Genomic DNA, 19,250 nt, shown 5'->3' with positions numbered 1-19,250 from the left:
CAACTCCGTTCTAAACCACCCCCCCTTTATCTTGAGGCTGTGCCCCCTAGGCCTACTGTCCTTTCTGAGCGGGAAGAGTCTCTCCACCTCTATCCTATCCATCCCATTCATCATCTTATACGTCTCAATGAGATCTCCCCTCATTCTTCTAAACTCTAACGAGTACAAGCCTAGTTTATTCAGCCTGTCCTCATAGCTCAACCCCCTCAACTCCGGCATCAGCCTAGTAAACCTCCTCTGCACTCCCTCCAAGGCCAAGACATCCTTGCGTAAGTACAGCGCCCAAAACTGCACACAGTACTCCAGCTGCGGCCTCACCAATGCCCTATACAGCCGCAGCAAGACCTCCCTACTTTTATATTCAATCCCCCTCGCTATGAAGGCCAGCATCCCAGTATTACCAACTGAAACACAGTTGACACAAATGATAAATGACGAACCATTATCTCAGTGTGTTTAAAAATAGTTGCGATAGATATAGCCCAATAATAATTTATGGGAACACTTTTTTCTCTTCCTGCTTCCCTGAAGCTACAGAAACAAAATCTACTAGTACCAGAGCATGACCAAATTACTCCACCATCAGCAATCCATTACTGAATTACAACTGAACGCAATAGGTCCCCTATATAATACTGATCCATCCTCAGCTGATGCTAGAGGTGCAGAAAGGAAAAATCCACCCTTTCCTTGTTCTTAATTATCTTCCAAAAAAGAGGACAAAAGGAATATCCCTCATACCATCCCAGTCAAGATCAGCTAACTCCACAAAGACCAGGATTGGACCGGTAATCCTATCCAGGGAGCAAACCTGCCAATCATGACTTTAGTTAGTGATTTTCTACCAACAATTAAATCAGCTCTACATACTATTTCATTTAATTGCTTAAACAAAAAGAATCACAAAAACTCTCTAATATTCCTGGGACTCAAGCTTACAACCTTCTAGGTTACTATGCTCTCCAAGTTGCAGCGATAGATTTTAAAATTAAGATAGTAACCACAAAAGTGAGTAGAAAAACATTTTTATATTTGACTTAATTTATTTAGTGTCACAAGTAGGCTTACGCTAACACTGCAATGAAGTTACTGTGAAAATCCCCTAGTTGCCACACTCCAGTGCCTGTTCGTGTACACTGAGGGAGAATATACCATGGCCAATGCAACTAACCAGCATGTTTTTCATACCGTGGGAAGAAACTGGAACACGCAGAGGAAACCCACACTGATACTGGGAGAACCTGCAGACTCTGCAGAACAGTGACCCAAACCGGGAATCGAATCCAGGTCCCTGGCGCCATAAGGTAGCAGTGCTAACCATAGTGCCATCCTCTACTATAGTCTTAGAGCATTTCCTCATTATGAATAATTATAAACTATTGAGCCATTTAGTTCACAAAAATCTAAATGTATGTATCTATCTTTAAAGAAAAGTCATTAACCCATGCAGGCAGTAACATGACTGGCCTCAACACTACTCAGCCAACATGTCTGGGTGCAAAGGGAAGAGGAAACCTGTTCCTAACTGTGCTATCCAGTGACCCCATTCGAAAATATAAGCAAGGACAGGATCAACAACTCACTTGAGATTGTTTTGATCATTAAATAAACTTAGTCCAGATTCACATAGAAAGTCATGATCTCCAAGTGGTGGAAGGTGGTTAGGGCAAAACATTGTGAAGAAAAATATAAAACAAAATAAACTTAAATACAAACAAATTTAAGGTAGACAGTGAAACCCCAGAAATTGTCTACATTTTGGGGACTGACACTCTATAGTGGCAGAGAAAGCACTCTATCCCTCAAGAGGCATTTGATCCCAATGATTCAGAAAGGAAGGGCAAGCACCTGTGGTGCTGAATCAGTGCAAGTTCCAAATATAGTAAACTGTTTTGCCTCAAGCAGTGCTGCATATAGACTTGAAGGGCTTGGTGCTTTGAAGGCTGTTCAGACATTGTAATTTCTTTTGTCCATGGATTCAGAGTTCTCTCAAATTTATCATGAATCTTATTTGGGTCACTCAATAAGTATACCTTTGGTTGTTTGGCAGTGTAGAACTTGAGTATTGCTGAAAAGAGACACATAGAGCATTTTGGCTTGTAACCATCAGGACACTTTGCAAGAATACCAGTAAAAGGTGAAAACAACAATTTAAACTATAGAAGAGAATGCTGACTGGTTGGCAAGTGGAAATGGATTGGCAGAAATGGGCATTGGTATGGAGAATGCATCAATTAAATGGTGACTGACAGTTAACTGCCAAGCATTGTTTGAAATTTTAAAACCAGGCAGTTTGACCCTGGTAAGGCACGCACTGATTTATCAGGAATGTTTCAGGAAGTGGCTGTCACTTACTTTGTTTAGCTCAAACAGGTGCAACGCGTGTACGTTTCTGTCTGCAAAGAGTAGGGCGCTGCGTACTAGAATCACAGAATAGAATCCCTACTATACAAAAGGTGGCCTTTGGCCCATCGAGTCTGTACTGATTGCAGTCCCACCCAGCCCTATCCCCATAACTCCACACATTTACCCTGCTAACCCCCCTGACACTAAGGGTCAATTTACCATGGCCAATCAACCAATCCCGCACATCTTTGGACTGTGGGAGGAAACCCAAGCAGACATGAGGAGAAAGTGCAAATTCCACACAGTGACTGAGGCCAGATTTGAACCTGGGTCCTTGGTGCTGTGAGGCAGCAGTGCTAACCACTGTGCTACGTGCCGCCCTTATTAATATATGCAGCTTCAGCACATGCAAGCCCAACTGAATCTTAAATTGGTTGTCAGCATAATTCTTAGCAGACTGAGAATTACTTAGCAAATGTTTCCATCACTGTTTTGAGTTTTGGAAGCATGGATTCACTGGATGTGCCTGTACCTTATCTATTGCGAACAATAGCTGGTACATTTTTGCTTGATACAATCTAGCAGTCTTTGGGATGTTTAGCAAAATACCCAGCATCACACCAGGACTGAAATTCATATGCCACATCACTCATGAGATAGGCAAAATGTCATTGGCAACATCCCGTTAGTAGTGAACACTACTCATTTTTCTACTGCATAGTAGCAGCCTAAAACAGCTACAGTGATGACATTCAGCCCGTTTATGAATTTGCATTCTCTTTCATACAATTGTTTTCCCCTTATACTGGTTAGCGTCCTGATGAGTGCAAGACAAGAAACTTTGATGCATCTTGTTTCATCATTATTCAAGTATGCGTTTATTGCGTTCCAAAAGCAAAATACTGCATTTTATTTTTCTGGTTCCCATAAGTTAGAAATAATTATTTCACTGAATGTACTTCTTGCCGTTCTCACGTAGTTCATAGATTGATACATTGATGCTTAGCACGTGACTGTAATGCAGCACCCATTATTTATATCATGACAATTAGTCCTTAGCTTTTGATGCAGATCCCTAAAGGCAGCACGGCAGGTAGATAAGGAGGTTATGAAGGTATGTGGGATATTTGTTTTTATTCACCAAGGCATTAAATACAACAGCAGGGAGGTTATGGTGGAGCTGTATAAAACACACATTAGGCCACAGTTAGATTTCTGTGGGTAGTTCAGGTCAGCACACTATAGGAAGGATGCGATTGCACTGGAGAGGGTGCAGAGGAGATTCTCCGGGATGTTGGCTGGGCTGGACTGTTTTCAGCTTTGGAGAGAGGCTGGCTAAGTTTTCCTTCGAGCAAAGACAGAAGTGAGGTGAACCTGATTAAGGTGTGCAAAATTATGAGGTATAGGAAGGAATTTTTCCTCTTAATAATTGGGGGGGGGGGGGGAATAGATTTAAAGTAAGAGGCAAGTGACAAAAATCTTTTTTTATCTAGAGGGTGGTGGGAATGTGATCTCCCCGCCCAAAAAAAAGGGGTGGTAGAGGCAGGAACCCTCAACATCAAGATGCATTTAGATGAACACTTTAAATGCCATAGCATGCAAGGCTATGGATCAAGTGCCAAAAAATGGGATTAGAATAGATAAGTTCTTTATGGTCAGGTGTGCAGACATGATGTGGAGATGCTGGCGTTGGACTGGAGTAAGCACAGCAAGAAGTCTCACAACACCAGGTTGAAGTCCAACAGGTTTATTTGGTAGCACAAGCCACAAGCTTTCGGAGCACTGCTCCATGACAGGCCGAAGAGCCTCTTTTGTGCTATAAAACTGGACGACTTCTTCAATAACAAAAACACAACACTGTGGATGCTGGAAATCTGAAATGAAAGCAGAAGTTGATAGAAATATTTAACCAGTCTGGCAGCACACGAGGAGAAAAACAAATCAGGTCAGAACAGACGAAAGAAAAGTCACAACTCGCCAGACCTGCTGAGTATTTCCAGCATTTTCTGTTTATGCAACCTGTCTTGGAGCGTGTCTGTCTATACAGGCTTCACTCTACATCCAAAAGTACATTCTGCTCAATGTAATTTTTAACCAGGGAAAATAAAATTAAGACTAATTAAGCAATCAATTTATAAATCACATTCCATATTGAAACACTAAATTCTGCAATGAGAATAAAATGCTTCATAGCTCAGGTAGAAGTATTTTCCAACATTGCCCATTGTGAACTGCACATACATAGACAACACAATGCCTTTAGCTGTTCATGGTTTAGAATCTGCTCTAGTTAAAATGCAGGAGACGCCCCCCGCCCCGCCATCCACCATCGGAGCAAGCAAATAATGGGGGGAGCTTTCAAATCGTGAATGGGCTGTCCTTCTTCCTCAATCGCCACTGAAAGTGAGGAATGTTTGTCTAATATGGGTACTGCACCAAAGTCACAAATTCCTTTGTTCTATTGTTTGTAGTCTACCGTTGCCATAGGTGGATATGTAATTCATTGTTCCAATCTTGATTCTTTATAATCTTAAATAAATGGCTGATTTTCAGTATACTATAGTGGACAATCATTTTCCACAATTGCACCAATCCTAAAACTGTCCAATGTGACGCTGCTTGCAGCTTTCATGTACTTCTTTAGTCAGGAATGTAATAAAGGCTCTACCAGTAGTAGTTTAAATTTACTCAGTGAGGGCACAGCCTTTGCCAGTCCTCTAAGCTAGGAGACCATACTATTACTTTGGAATAGTAAGGGAAGACGCTGGTGGGTGTGGTCTATAGGCCCCCAAATAACAACTTAGAGGTGGGGCGGGCTATAAACAAGCAAATAAATGATGCGTGCAAAAATGGAATGGCGATAATTATGGGGATTTTAATCTGCATATTGATTGGTTGACCCAAGTCGGATGCTTGAGGAAGAGTTCTTGGAATGCTGTCGGGATAGTTTCCTTGAACAGTGTGTGACGGAACCTACGAGGGAGTGAGCTATCTTAGATCTGGTGTTGTGTAACAAGGCAGGAAGAATTAGTGATCTTATTGTGAGGGATCCTCTTGGGACAAGCAATCATTGTATGGTTTTTGATGCAGATAGAGGATGAGAAAGTAGGGTCCCGAACCTGTGTCCTCTGTTTGAACAGAGGGGAGTACAATAGGATGAGACAGGAATTGGCAAATGTAGATTGGGCGCACAGATTGGTTGGTAAGGAACAGTGGAGGATTATTAAGGAGATCTTTTTCGATGCTCAGCAGAAATATATTCCGATGGTAAAGAAGGAATGTAGGAGAAGGGATAACCAGCCGTGGTTATCGAACTAAATAAAGGAGAGTATTAAATTAAAAGCTGATGCGTTCAGAGTGGCTAAAAGTAGTGGGCAATTACAAGATTGGGAAAGGTTTAAAAAATCAACAAAGAATGAGTAAGAAGTTGATAATGAAAGGAAGGATAGACTATGAAGCTAAACTAGTACTAAATATAAAAAAGGACAGTAAGAGTTTTTACAAATATATAAAGAGGAGAAGGCTGACTAGAGTGAATGTTGGACCCTTAGAGGATGAGAGGGGGGGATTTAGTGGTGGGAGATGAGGAAATGGCTGAGGCCTTAAATAAGTTTTTTGCCTCGGTCTTCACGGAGGAGGACACGAATAGTTTGCCGGATATTAAAGATAGAAGAATGGTAGGAGTTGAGGACCTGCATGCGATTACTGTCACTAGAGAGGTAGCGCTTGATAGACTAATGGGACTGAAGGTGGACAAGTCCCCAGGACTGGATGGAATGCATCCCAGGGTTCTGAAGGAAATGGCAGAGGTGATAGTGGGTGCCTTAATAATTATTTACCAAAATTCGCTGGATTCCAGGGAAGTGCTGGAAGATTGGAAAACAGCTAATGTTACACCATTGTTTAAAAAAGGCAGCAGACAAAAGGCAGGGAATTATAGGCCAGTTAGTTTAACATCTGTAGTTGGAAAAATGCTTGAATCCGTCATCAAAGAAGAAATAGCGAGGCACCTAGAAAGGAATGGTTTGATAGAGCAGACACAGCACGGATTCGTTAAGGGGAAGTCATGTTTGACAAATTTATTGGATTCCTATGAGGATGTGACTAGTGCAGTAGACAGGGGAACTGGTGGATGTGGGGTTTTTAGATTTTCAAAAGGCGTTTGATAAGGTGCCTCATAAAAGGTTGCTACAGAATGTCAGGGTGCATGGAGTTGGGGGTAAGGTGTTAGCGTGGATAGAGGATTGGTTGTCTAATAGGAAGCAGAGAGTTGGTGTCAATGGGTGCTATTCTGATTGGCGGTTGGTGACTAGTGGAGTCCCGCAGGGATCGGCGCTGGGGCCTCAGCTATTTACCATTTACATAGGTGATCTGGAGGAGGGGGCTGACTGTAGGGTGACGAAATTTGCTGATGACACGAAGATGAGTGGTAAAGCAAATTGCGTGGAGGGTGTGGGAAGTCTGCAGAGGGATCTGGATAGGCTGAGCGAGCGGGCAAGGACCTGGCAGATGGAGTATAATGTTAGCAAGTGTGAGGTTATCCACTCTGGCAGAAATAATAGTAGGAGGGATTACTATTTAAAGGGCGAAAAGCTGCAGCATGCTTCGGTGCAGAGGGACCTGGGGGTCCTTGTGCATGAGTCACAAAAACCCAGTCTGCAAGTGATCAAGAAGGCGAATGGAATGCTGGCCTTTAAAGCGAGGGGGATAGAATATAAAAGCAGGGAACTCTTGCTGCAACTGTACAGGGTACTGGTGAGGCCGCAGCTGGAGTACTGTGTGCAGTTTTGGTCACCGCACTTGCGCAAGGATATTTTGGCCCTGGAGGGAGTGCAGAGGAGGTACACTAGGCTGATACTGGAGATGACGGGGTTGGACTATGAAGAGAGACTAAACAGACTGGGTCTGTATCGTTGGAGTTTAGAAGGATGAGAGGGGATCTTATAAAGACGTATAAGATAATGAAGGGGATGGATAGGGTAGAGGTAGAGAGATTCTTCCCGCTTAGAAAGAATAGCAGGACTAGAGGGCACAGCCTCAACTGGAGTTGGGGGGGGGGGGGGGTGCAGTTTAGATTGGAGTTGAGGAGGAACTTCTTCACTCAAAGGGTGGTGAATCTCTGCCCGTTGAAGCAGTGGAGGCTACCTCGCTGAATATATTTAAGTCACGGGTAGATAGGTTTTTGACAGACAAGGGAATTAAGGGTTATGGGGAGAAAGCAAGAAAGTGGAACTGATCCACTTCAGATCAGCCATGATCTTAATGAATGGCAGGGCAGGCTCGAAGGACGAGATGGCCTACTCCTGCTCCTATTTCTTATGTTATTTACCATAAGACAGTTTCATAATGTATTTCCTGTTGTATTAATTTATACTCAATTATGTTCAATTGTAAATTCTCACAACTTACTCATTGGCAAAATGCAAGTCATTTGAGAATTGTAAGCCAAATAAATTTGCAATGGAACTTTCTTAATGTACACAAATTCCAACAAATTATTTAGAATCCAATTTTATAGAATTTCATATTGGCATATGTTATATACTCCCCTACATCTGAGTCCCCTTGCGACTGTTTTTCCTCCAATAGTCTCGGTGCTCCTTTTGGCAAGATCCCTTTGTGACCACTGCCTTCAGCCTTCCTGGCAGTACTGCTGCAACGCTAAATGCTGTCTGAGCCCCTCTGCGGCTACTCCTTCTTGATGACTAGCCTGTTCCCTTGATTTTGCCCTCATACCCTGGCATTTCCCACTATTTTTGGAATCCAAGGCGACATTGTCAATCTTTCTCCCTCTCTTGTGAATTGCAGTCTGTGGGCCATGACTCCATCCCGTCAACAGATATTAGATATGTGGTCTGTTATTGGGACTAATAATAACCACAAGGTCAGTGGTGGTAAACTAACGAACAATTTATCATCATGTCTTAATCCGAGCAAAGTCTGCATAAGAGACTCCAGGCAAGCGCCATCCAACGTCCCAGGTCACCTGACCCATTCTTCTTTTCCATCACATTCCTGACTTGTGCCTTGTAAACAGGCAGACAGGCTGAGTCAGGAGATGGGATCCTAGCCTTTTTATGATACGTATTAGGAGCAAGTGTAGGCCACTTGGCCCCTGAGCAGTCTGCCATTCAATAAGATCATAGCCGATCTGACCATAACCTCAACCTCACGTTCCTGTCCACACCCAATAACTTTTCACCCCATTGTTAATTAAGAATCTATCTAGTTCTACCTTATATTCAAAGATCCAGCTTCCACTGCCTTTTGAGGAAGAGTGAGAGTCTCACAACACAAAAAAATTCTCATCACCATCTTAAACGTACGATCCCTTATTTTTAAAAGGGTGAGCCCCAGTTCTAGAGTCTCCAACAGGAGGAGACTTCTGCTGCACATCCACCTTAACTATTTCCCACAAGAAGGTTTTGATCAAGTTGCCTCTTGCTCTTCTAAACTCTAGTAGATACAAACGTAACTTCTTCAACCTTTCTACATAAGACAATCTGCCCATTCCTGGTTTTAGTCTAGTGCATCCTTTCTGAACTGCTTCTAACACAGTTACACCTTTCCTTCGATAAGGAGACCAGTACTGTACAGAATATTCCAGATGTGGTCTCACCAATGCCCTGTATTATTGAAATACAACCTCCCTACTTTTGTCATCAATTCCATTCTCATTAACATCCTATTACCTTTCCTAATTACTTACTGTACCTATACATCAGACCTTGTGATTCACGCACCAGGATACCCAGATCCCACTGTACCTCAGAACTCTGAAATCTCTCACCATTCAGATAGAGCTTTTCTATTCTTCTTGCCAAATTTGACATTTGCCCATATTATACTCCATTTGCCACGTTTTTGACCACTCACTTAACCTACGTACCTTTGTAATTTCTTTATAGTCTCTTCATAATTTATCTTCCTACCAATCTTAGCACTGTCAGCAATCTTAGCAGTGATACCTTCAATTCCTTCATCCAAGTCATTTATATAAATTGAACTCTGTGGCACACGATAACCAGAGGCAGCACCAGTGGCTGGCATGGAGGCTTCACAGCACCAGGGACCTGGGTTCAATTCCAGCCTCAGGTCACTGTCTATGTGGAGTCTGCACATTCTCCTCATGTCTGCTTAGGTTTCCTCTGGGTGCTCCGGTTTCCTTCCAGTCCAAAGATATGCGGGTCAGGTTGATTGGCCACAGTAAATTGACCCTTAGTATCAAGGGGATTAACAGGATAAATGTGTGTGGTAACAGGGATAGGGCCTGGATGGGATTGCTGTCAGTAAAGGCTCAATGGGCTGAATGGCCTTCTTCTATACTGTGGGAATTCTATTCTAAAAGCCTGTTAGCTGGTCAATTTTCAATTCGTGCCAATATGTTACCCCTACACCAGGAGCTTTTATTTTCCGCTATAACCTTTGATGTGGTACCTTATCAACTGCCTTCTGGAAATTTAAGTATAAAATGTGAAATTTGGTGGGACAGTGAGCAAAGAAGTGATCCACAACAAAGTGAAAACACAAATGAGCATCCACAACAATCTCCTTGCTTGGTGAATTATAGTCAACTAAAATTACCCACCTTCCCTACTCATTGCTGGGACAGTCCCAAATTCTGACAGCTGTGCTCCCAAGGTAAACCAGGCAGCATAACTACCACAAGTAGTTCCCAAAACTCAACTAAAGAGGTTGACTTTCCCAGCACTTCCATCTTTGCAGGATCTCTCAGCAGTATAAAGAGTCAAAACTCCAGCTTTTATGGGAGATGGCTTGTAGCCTGTTGCAAGAAGTGGTTCTACAATGGAAACTTAACAGCAAGTATGATTTCTTATACCTGTATGACTTGATAACTTTTTTCCATTTTAAATTCCTACATTTCTATTATACATGTAATCAATGTGTTAAATGTTTACTTAGACTGGAAGCACGAAAATAGGAATTTACAATGGAAATGCAAAAATAAGCATTAGAATTGACAACTTTGAATTGGGGACTGAATTATTACAGGTGGACTCTCTCCCCAATTTCATTTCACCAGATTTAGCTTTGTGTGCAATTATCAAAGGAGAAATTTGACTTAGAGGCATGTTTTGGTGTAGACAGGAAATGTTGTTGGGTAAGGTGATGATTAAATGCATCCCAGTCAAGCCTAAAATGTATATACAGATCTCAATCAATAGCCCCAAAAAGACATAGGTTTACCCTCCCCCAGCTCTAGATAACCAAGATTAATTTCAGAGCAGCAATTTCTGTTTATCAAACCTTGGAATATCTAGTCTGCCTACCACTATTATGCCACACCAGCTAATATTTACTAAGCAAGTGAGGAAACTATTTCAATTCCTTCATTCAGCTTTCTGCAGGTAGTTTGCTTTTAAACTGGTCAACCCTATTGCACCAAGTTTCCACAGTCCAGTTTAACATCAGATTAAAAATACTTTGCCCTGATTTAAATGATGTCTCTCTAGAAAGAAAAAAACTATGCAAAAACGAATTAGCATGTTCACATTTTTGTTGCAAAATAAGATTTTCAACTTTATTTAGGGCATGGAGTGAGTTACAATCTCCATAAACAAGCTATCATAATAGACAATGTTTAATGCAAGTTAACAAAGTACAGCTAGTAGCAATGCCATCATGTTTGCATATCTTGGATAATATTTGTTAATATCACTGATTGCCAGATTTTAAAGATGGTTTGGCATGAATTGAGAAATTAGAAATCCCCTTAATAAATCTGTATGCCAAATTCTTTTTGCACTTTAGGTGGTTCAATTCTATTTTAAAAACAGCTCCATGGGACAGCTAATAGTGAAGACTTGTCAGCATTCAGAAACCGCTACGACAAACTCTAATTATGTCTGCTAAACATAACGTGCAAATATCGAATTGTGTTTTACACAAGATGTGGTTTGATCAGACACCAGGGTTAAACGTGACTTTAGTGCTGCTACAGCAACCATTATGCTGCAAGATTTTTAATTTCTTAACAAGAATACTAACAATGCAAAATATAACCATTGGCTCCAGTAACTACTGTTGTAAGCACTCATGTGGATGTCAGCTACTCACAGCCATTAGGGGAGCTTTCTACCCGACAGGTCTGTAATTGTCTTGTCAGTTGTACTGTGAAGCCTGCCTCATCTGAACTGAGATTTTCATTTCTGGCAAACTAGCTTTCCGATGGATGATGGAGGTCTATACATGGCAGCAAGTTACAAACCACTTTGCTGCTCTGTGCTCAGCCTGCTCAATACAGAAGAAATAGTAGCCAATGACACCAGAAGAAAATTGGAAAAACATAGCTGAAAAGTTAATCCAGTGATAAAGGAGGTTCTGTTACAACAAGAAGTTTTGACAATTACTGATATGGCACCTGACAGCATTATAGATTACGTTACAGAACAATATATTTTGCTGCAGTTGTATAGGGTGTTGGTGAAGCCACCTCTGGAGTACTGTATGCAGTTTTGGTGTCCTTATCTGAGGAAGGATTTCCTTGCTATAGAGGGAGTATAGCTAAGATTTACCAGGCTGATTCCTGGGATGGCAGGTCTGTCATATAAGGAGAGACTAAATCAGTTAGGATTATATTCATTGGAGTTCAGAAGAGTGAGAGGGGATCTCATAGAAACTTATAAAATTCTAATAAGGTTAGACAGGGTAGATTCAGGAAGAATGTTCCAAATGGTGGGGGAGTCCAGAACAAGGGGTCATAGTTTGAGGATATGAGGGAAACCTTTTAGAACTGCGGTGAGGAGGAATTTCTTCACATAAGAACATAAGAAATAGGAGCAGGAGTAGGCCATCCAGCCCTTCGAGTCTGCCCCGCCATTCAATAAGATCATGGCTGATCTGTCGTGGCTCAGTTCCACATTCCCGCCCTCTCCCCATAACCCTTAATCCCCTCTCTTATCAAAAACCCATCAACCCGCGTCTTAAAAATATTTAGCGAGGCAGCCTCCACCACTTCAACGGGCAGAGAATTCCAGAGATTCACCACCCTTTGAGTGAAGAAGTTCCTCCTCAACTCCGTTCTATACCGCCCCCCCTTTATCTTGAGGCTGTGCCCCCTAGTCCTACTGTCCTTTCTGAGCTGGAAGAGTCTCTCCACCTCTATCCTATCCATCCCATTCATCATCTTATATGTCTCAATGAGATCTCCCCTCATTCTTCTAAACTCTAATGAGTACAAGCCTAGTTTATTCAGCTTCTCCTCATAGCTCAACCCCCTCAACTCTGGTATCAGCCTAGTAAACTTCCTCTGCACTCCCTCCAAGGCCAAGATATCCTTGCGTAAGTGCAGTGACCAAAACTGCACACAGTACTCCAGCTGCAGCCTCACCAATGCCCTATACAGCCGCAGCAAGACCTCCCTACTTTTATATTCAATCCCCCTCGCTATGAAGGCCAGCTTCCCATTCGCCTTCCTGACCACCTGCTGCACCTGCAGGCTGGGTTTTTGCGACTCATGCACAAGGACCCCGATGTCCCTCTGCACCGTCGCCTGCTGCAGTTTTTCGCCACGTAAATAATAGTCCTTCCTACCATTATTCCTACCAAAGTGGACCACCTCGCACTTGCCAACATTAAATTCCATTTGCCAGTTCCTGGCCCATACGCCCAGCCTATCTAGATCATTCTGCAGACTCTCCACACCCTCCGCACAATTTGCCGTTCCACCAATCTTGGTGTCATCAGCAAATTTCAACACCATACACTCGGTTCCCTCCTCCAGATCATCTATATAAATGGTAAAAAGCTGAGGCCCCAGCACCGACCCCTGGGGCACTCCACTAGTCACCAACCGCCAATCCGAATAGCACCCATTAACCCCCACTCTCTGCCTCCTATTTGACAGCCAATCCTCTATCCACGCTAACACCCTACCCCCAACTCCATGCCCCCTTACCTTCTGCAATAACCTCTTGTGAGGTACCTTGTCAAACGCCTTCTGAAAAATCAAGAAAGACCACATCCACCGGCTCTCCTTTATCCACCGCCCTAGACACATCCTCATAGAACTCCAATAAATTTGTCAGACACGACTTCCCCTTAACACAACCGTGCTGCGTCTGCTCTATCAAGCAATTCCCCTCAAGATGCCTCGCTATTTCCTCCTTGATGACGGATTCTAACATTTTACCTACAACAGACGTTAAACTAACCGGCCTATAATTCCCTGCCTTACCTGTGGTGAATGCGTGAAATTCACTACCACAAAGTAGTTGAGGCGAAAACATTGTCTGATTTGATGAAGAAATTAGATATTGCTCTTGGGGCTAAAGGGATCAAGTGATATGGGGGGAATACGATCAGCCATGATCATGAATGGTGGAGCAGACGCAAAGGGCTGAATGGCCTATCCTTGCTTCTAGTTTCTATGTTTCAATAGTACTACCAAAACTGTTACGGTAATTTATACAGTAGATTTGTACACATTATCTTTTGTTAGCAATTCTCTCTAACTGGTTGCTGGTCACTAAAACCAGATCTGCAATATTTGTTTTTGTCTAAAAAAGGTGAAATGAAAAAGTTATGCCATCTTAAAAGCATTTCTCCTGATCTTGGCAAAGAAGGTAGGTGCAGAATGTTGGAGCATCGCTTAGGTTGCCTCTGCAATTATTTGCATAAGTAAATAATTGCAATGCATGTTACCTAGACATCACCCACAAACTCATGAAACAATACAGGGTGACTCCCCCAGACTGCTCATGAGCCATGGGGCACACAGTTAAAGATAATCAATGACATTCTTTCTTAGAATTCCAGTCTACTCAAGCACTTGCATTCTCGCCGCCAAGATCTGATCACAATACAGAAGGGAAAAAAAAACAGCATCTGCATAGCATCTTCTAATATAAGAAATAATCCAAGGTGCTTCATGCAAGGGTGAACAGACAGAAGATGGTTGTCAAGATGAAGAGATTTGGAAGTGGAATTTCAGAGAGAGCAGAATCTACAAATATGAATTGGAGGAGGATACATGACAAGAGGTTCAAGTTCGATGGCTATAAGCTCAGACTGGAGGAAACTGCAGATTTTGAACTGGAAGCACAAAGACAGTAGAAGTCAGTGAAAGCAAGGATGATGGACAAGCAGGATTTAGTTTGAGGATGGGAAGGATGACAAGGCTTTGGACAAATTTTCAGGGAAGAGCTCGGAGGGCTGGTGTAAAGGGCAACTGAGAAGTGGAATAAGAATTTGCATGGGCCTCAGCTATTTACCATTTATATAGATGATCCGGAGGAGGGAACCGAGTGTATGGTGTCGAAATTTGCTGATGACACCAAGATTGGGGGAACGGCAAATTGTGCGGAGGGTGTGGAGAGTCTGCAGAAGGATCTAGATAGGCTGGGCGAATGGGCCAGGAAATGGCAAATGGAATTTAATGTTGGCAAGTGTGAGGTGGTCCACTTTGGTAGGAAGAATGGTAGGAAGGATTATTACTTACGAGGCGAAAAACTGCAGCAGGCGACGGTGCAGAGGGACATCGGGGTCCTTGTGCATGAGTCGCAAAAACCCAGCTTGCAGGTGCAGCAGGTGGTCAGGAAGGCGAATGGGATGCTGGCCTTCATAGCGAGGGGGATTGAATTTAAAAGTAGGGAGGTCTTGCTGCAGCTGTATAGGGCATTGGTGAGGCCGCAGCTGGAGTACTGTGTGCAGTTTTGGGCGCCGCACCTGCGCAAGGATATTTTGGCCCTGGAGGGAGTGCAGAGGAGGTTTACTAGGCTGATACCGGAGTTGAGGGGATTGAGCTATGAGGAGAGGCTGAATAAACTAGGCTTGTACTCGTTAGAGTTTAGAAGAATGAGGGGAGATCTCATTGAGACGTATAAGATGATGAATGGGATGGATAGGATAGAGGTGGAGAGACTCTTCCCGCTCAAAAAAGACAGTAGGACTAGGGGGCACAGCCTCAAGATAAAGGGGAGGCGGTTTAGAACGGAGTTGAGGAGGAACTTCTTCACTCAAAGGGTGGTGAATCTCTGGAATTCTCTGCCCGTTGAAGTGGTGGAGGCTGCCTCGCTAAATATTTTTAAGAAGCGGGTTGATGGGTTCTTGATAAGAGAGGGGATTAAGGGTTATGGGGAGAGGGCGGGAAAGTGGAACTGAGCCACGACAGATCAGCCATGATCTTATTGAATGGCGGGGCAGGCTCGAAGGGCTAGATGGCCTACTCCTGCTCCTATTTCTTATGTTCTTATTTATAAAATGCCTAAGGCTGGCTTAGAGATGAGTTGTATGAGGAGGTTTTAAAAGAACAAAAGGTCCAGACAACAGCATCAAGTCAGCTGAAGACCAACTCCACCCTCCTCCGCAGTTGAGGAGAGAGCAATGCACAAAAGACCAGAATGTGGGCGAGATGGAAAAAGGTAACATAACAAACAGGATTTAATACAAAACAAGATACATGCAAGAGTTTTAGGAACATAGGAGGAATCCATTGAAATCACTGATCCTAGCAATAACAAAGGCAATTATAAAGATTTCATCAGCAGAGGTGAAAGTAAGCAACGTTTGTAACGGAAAGGGTGTGTGGTCTGCTAATCAGCTTAAAACTAAAAAAGGCACCATGGTCATGATAAGGCTGGTCCAGCCTGAAAGAGTACCTGGGGAGAGAGAAATTTCATCAACAGCATAGATAGGTAAGGGATAGACAAATGCTTTGGTTCTCAAAATGTTAAATTGGAAGCTGTGGCTCAACTAATACTGGATTCTAACAAATGATTGATTGAATCTTTCCAAAGTTCTTGTGCAATCTATATTAAACTACAAATCAAGGCACAGTTACACCTTTTCAGACACAGAATTTTCCAACCATCCTTACTTCCATTCCACTCTCACCATACCTTCAACCCTTATCTCCCACTTCAATCCAGTGTGCCACCATCTCACTTCTGCTCTCTTCCCCAGCACTGTCTCCATCCTCCAGCTCTTGCAGCGTTTTGATTTTACCCTTTCTCAATTCCCCCCAGCTCCTTTGTCTCCCTTGTTTCCCCCCTCCACACCCCACCACTCTCTTCATCCACGCCACCATATTCCCTCTTCACTCAGTCCCTCATTTTGCACAACTCCACTTCCCCCTCCCAAAGCACGACCCCCTCCATGGTTTCTTCCTCTTGCCCGTGAACTTCTCTCCATCACCCTCCACTTCCTCCTCCTCGCACCACCCACCCACACTGCTCTCCCTGTCCCCTCCACCTTCCACGCACTACCACTCTACCCATGTGTTCTCCATACATCCCTTAAACCCATTTCCCCCCTACCCATTCCCCCTCCCTCTCACCCACCATTCTTCCTCAAACTCTCCACATCCCCTTCCTCCCTCACCGCTTTTCATTTGCTCTCCCCTTGCCCATTTTCCTTCATCCGCTCCTCCCATTCCTTCCCCTTCACCTCCCACTCCCCACTCATTCCCCTCCCCTCCCTGCCTCTCTCCACCCCTCCATCCACCTCCACCCCCCTTCCTCACCATCCCCTCATTTCCTTGACTCCTACTAAGTTACTCCCCCATTCCTTTCCTATTCCCTCTCCCCTCACTCCTATACCCCTGCTAGTATCCCCTCCTAACCCACTTCCCATTCCCACAAACCCTCCATCCACTCCCATTCCTCTCTATCCCTCCTCCCCCCAATTCCCCCACATTACCTCCTTTCACCCCACCATCCCTCCGATCACCCACTATCCCTTTCCCTCCTCCTCCACCCCCCTTCTCCCTTTCTCACTACCCCCAGCCCCCTCCTCAGTTCCTCTAATTCCCCCCCCTCTCCGCCCCCCCCGAATTCCCCACTCTCTCCTCCCCCCCCGCCGCCCGCCCCCCCACTCTCTCCTCCCCCCGCCGCCCGCCCCCCCACTCTCTCCTCCCCCCGCCGCCCCCCCCCCACTCTCTCCTCCCCCCCACTCTCTCCTCTCTCCCGCTCCCCCCCCTCCCTCCCCCGCTCCCCCGCTCCCCCCCTCCCTCCCCCCCTCCCTCCCCCGCTCCCCCCCTCCCTCCCCCCTCCCTCCCCCGCTCCCCCCCTCCCTGCTCCCCCCCTCCCTGCTCCCCCCCTCCCCGCTCCCACTCCCCCCGCTCCCCCCCTCCCCGCTCCCACTCCCCCCGCTCCCCCCTCCCACTCCCCCCGCTCCCCCCCCCTCCCCGCTCCCACTCCCCCCGCTCCCCCCCCCTCCCCGCTCCCACTCCCCCCGCTCCCCCCCTCCCGCTCCCACTCCCCCCCTCCCGCTCCCCCCCTCCCGCTCCCACTCCTCCCGCTCCCCCCCTCCCCCCCCCTCCCGCTCCCCCCTCTCCCCCACTCCCGCTCCCCCCTCTCCCCCCCTCCCGCTCCCCCCCCTCCCCCCTCCCCCCCACTCCCGCTCCCCCCCCTCCCCGCTCCCCCCCCTCCCCACTCCCCCCCCTCCCCGCTCCCCCCGCTCCCCCCCTCCCCGCTCCCCCCGCTCCCCCCCTCCCCGCTCCCCCCGCTCCCCGCTCCCCCCGCTCCCCCCCTCCCCGCTCCCCCCCTCCCCCCCTCCCCGCTCCCCCCCCTCCCCGCTCCCCCCGCTCCCCCCCCTCCCCGCTCCCCCCCCTCCCCCCCTCCCCGCTCCCCCCGCTCCCCCCCCCTCCCCCCCGCTCCCACTCCTCCCGCCCCCCCCCCGCTCCCCCCCCCTCCCCCCCTCCCCGCCTCCCCCCTCCCCCCGCCTCCCCCCTCCCCCCCTCCCCGCTCCCCCCCTCCCCCCTCCCCACTCCCCCCTCTCCCCACTCCCGCTCCCCCCCCACCCTCTCCTCCCCACTCCCCCCTCTCCCCACTCCCGCTCCCCCCCCACCCTCTCCTCCCCGCTCCCCCCCCACCCTCTCCTCCCCGCTCCCCCCCCACCCTCTCCTCCCCGCCCCCCCCCACCCTCTCCTCCCCGCCCCCCCCACCCTCTCCTCCCCGCCCCCTTCCTCCTCCTCCTCTCCTCCTCCTCCTCTCCTCCCCCCCGAATTCCCCATTCCCGATTCCCCTCCCCCCTCTCTCTCTCTCACCTCTCCTGCGAAGCTGCGATGTTGACAGTCGGACTGGATCATCTGGTCCATGAACCCGCTGCCCGCCCCTCGCTTCACTGCTCCATGTCGGTGCTGGGTGGCGGCGGCAGCAGGAAGGTGTTGTGTGCCGGGCCTGGGCTGCGCTCGGTGCCGCCCCGCTCCTCACATCGGGCTCCGCTCCGCCCGGGAGCCGCTTCCCCGCCAGGCCGAGACCCGCAAAAAGAGCCGGACCCACCGCCTCACCCGCCCGCATACATCCGCGCACACCTCCAAAACCAACAAAACACCTGTCCCTCCCGCCATCGCCCACCCCAACATCGCCCCAAACCCCAGGGACAGGCTACTGCAGCCGGCAGCCGACACCGACAGCCGGGAAGGCGAAATATTCACTGGCGCTACTTTAGCCCGGCACCAGGACACAGACTCAATGGGGGAGTTCTGAGGTCTGAGCTCCCATAATGCAATGCGATATCTGTAAACAAGTAAAGTCCAGGCCAGTGGGGGTCACTGTCCACTGGGAGGGCATAATACACTGGGTATCACTATCCACTGGGGGTGGGCATATACACTGGGTATCACTATCCACTGGGGGTGGGCATATACACTGGGTATCACTATCCACTGGGGGTGGGCATATACACTGGGTATCACTATCCACTGGGGGTGGGCATATACACTGGGTATCACTATCCACTGGGGCATATACACTGGGTATCACTATCCACTGGGAGGACATATACACTGGGTATCACTATCCACTGGGAGGGCATATACACTGGGTATCACTATCCACTGGGAGGGCATATACACTGGGTATCACTATCCACAGGGGCATATACACTGGGTATCACTGTCCACTGGGGAGTTGTATACACTGGGTGTCACTATCCACTGGGTG

The 19,250-nt window shown here is 46.7% G+C and overlaps 1 protein-coding gene across 1 annotated transcript in view; it reads right to left on the bottom strand.

Annotated features, from left to right (window-relative positions):
• ccni (cyclin I) overlaps positions 1–18,585 on the bottom strand; it is a 37,888-nt gene extending 19,303 nt beyond the window's left edge. Inside the window, exon 1 of the mRNA XM_080190571.1 lies at positions 18,353–18,585. The gene's annotated coding sequence lies outside the window, so the exon portion shown is untranslated. The remainder of the gene's footprint in view (positions 1–18,352) is intronic.
• Between the last annotated feature and the right edge of the window lie 665 nt (positions 18,586–19,250).

This window comes from Carcharhinus amblyrhynchos, chromosome 1 (genome assembly GCF_965287045.1).
Source record: "Carcharhinus amblyrhynchos chromosome 1, sCarAmb.v2.hapA, whole genome shotgun sequence".
NCBI classification, from domain to species: Eukaryota; Metazoa; Chordata; class Chondrichthyes; order Carcharhiniformes; family Carcharhinidae; genus Carcharhinus; species Carcharhinus amblyrhynchos.
This window is presented reverse-complemented; position numbering and strand designations above follow the sequence as displayed.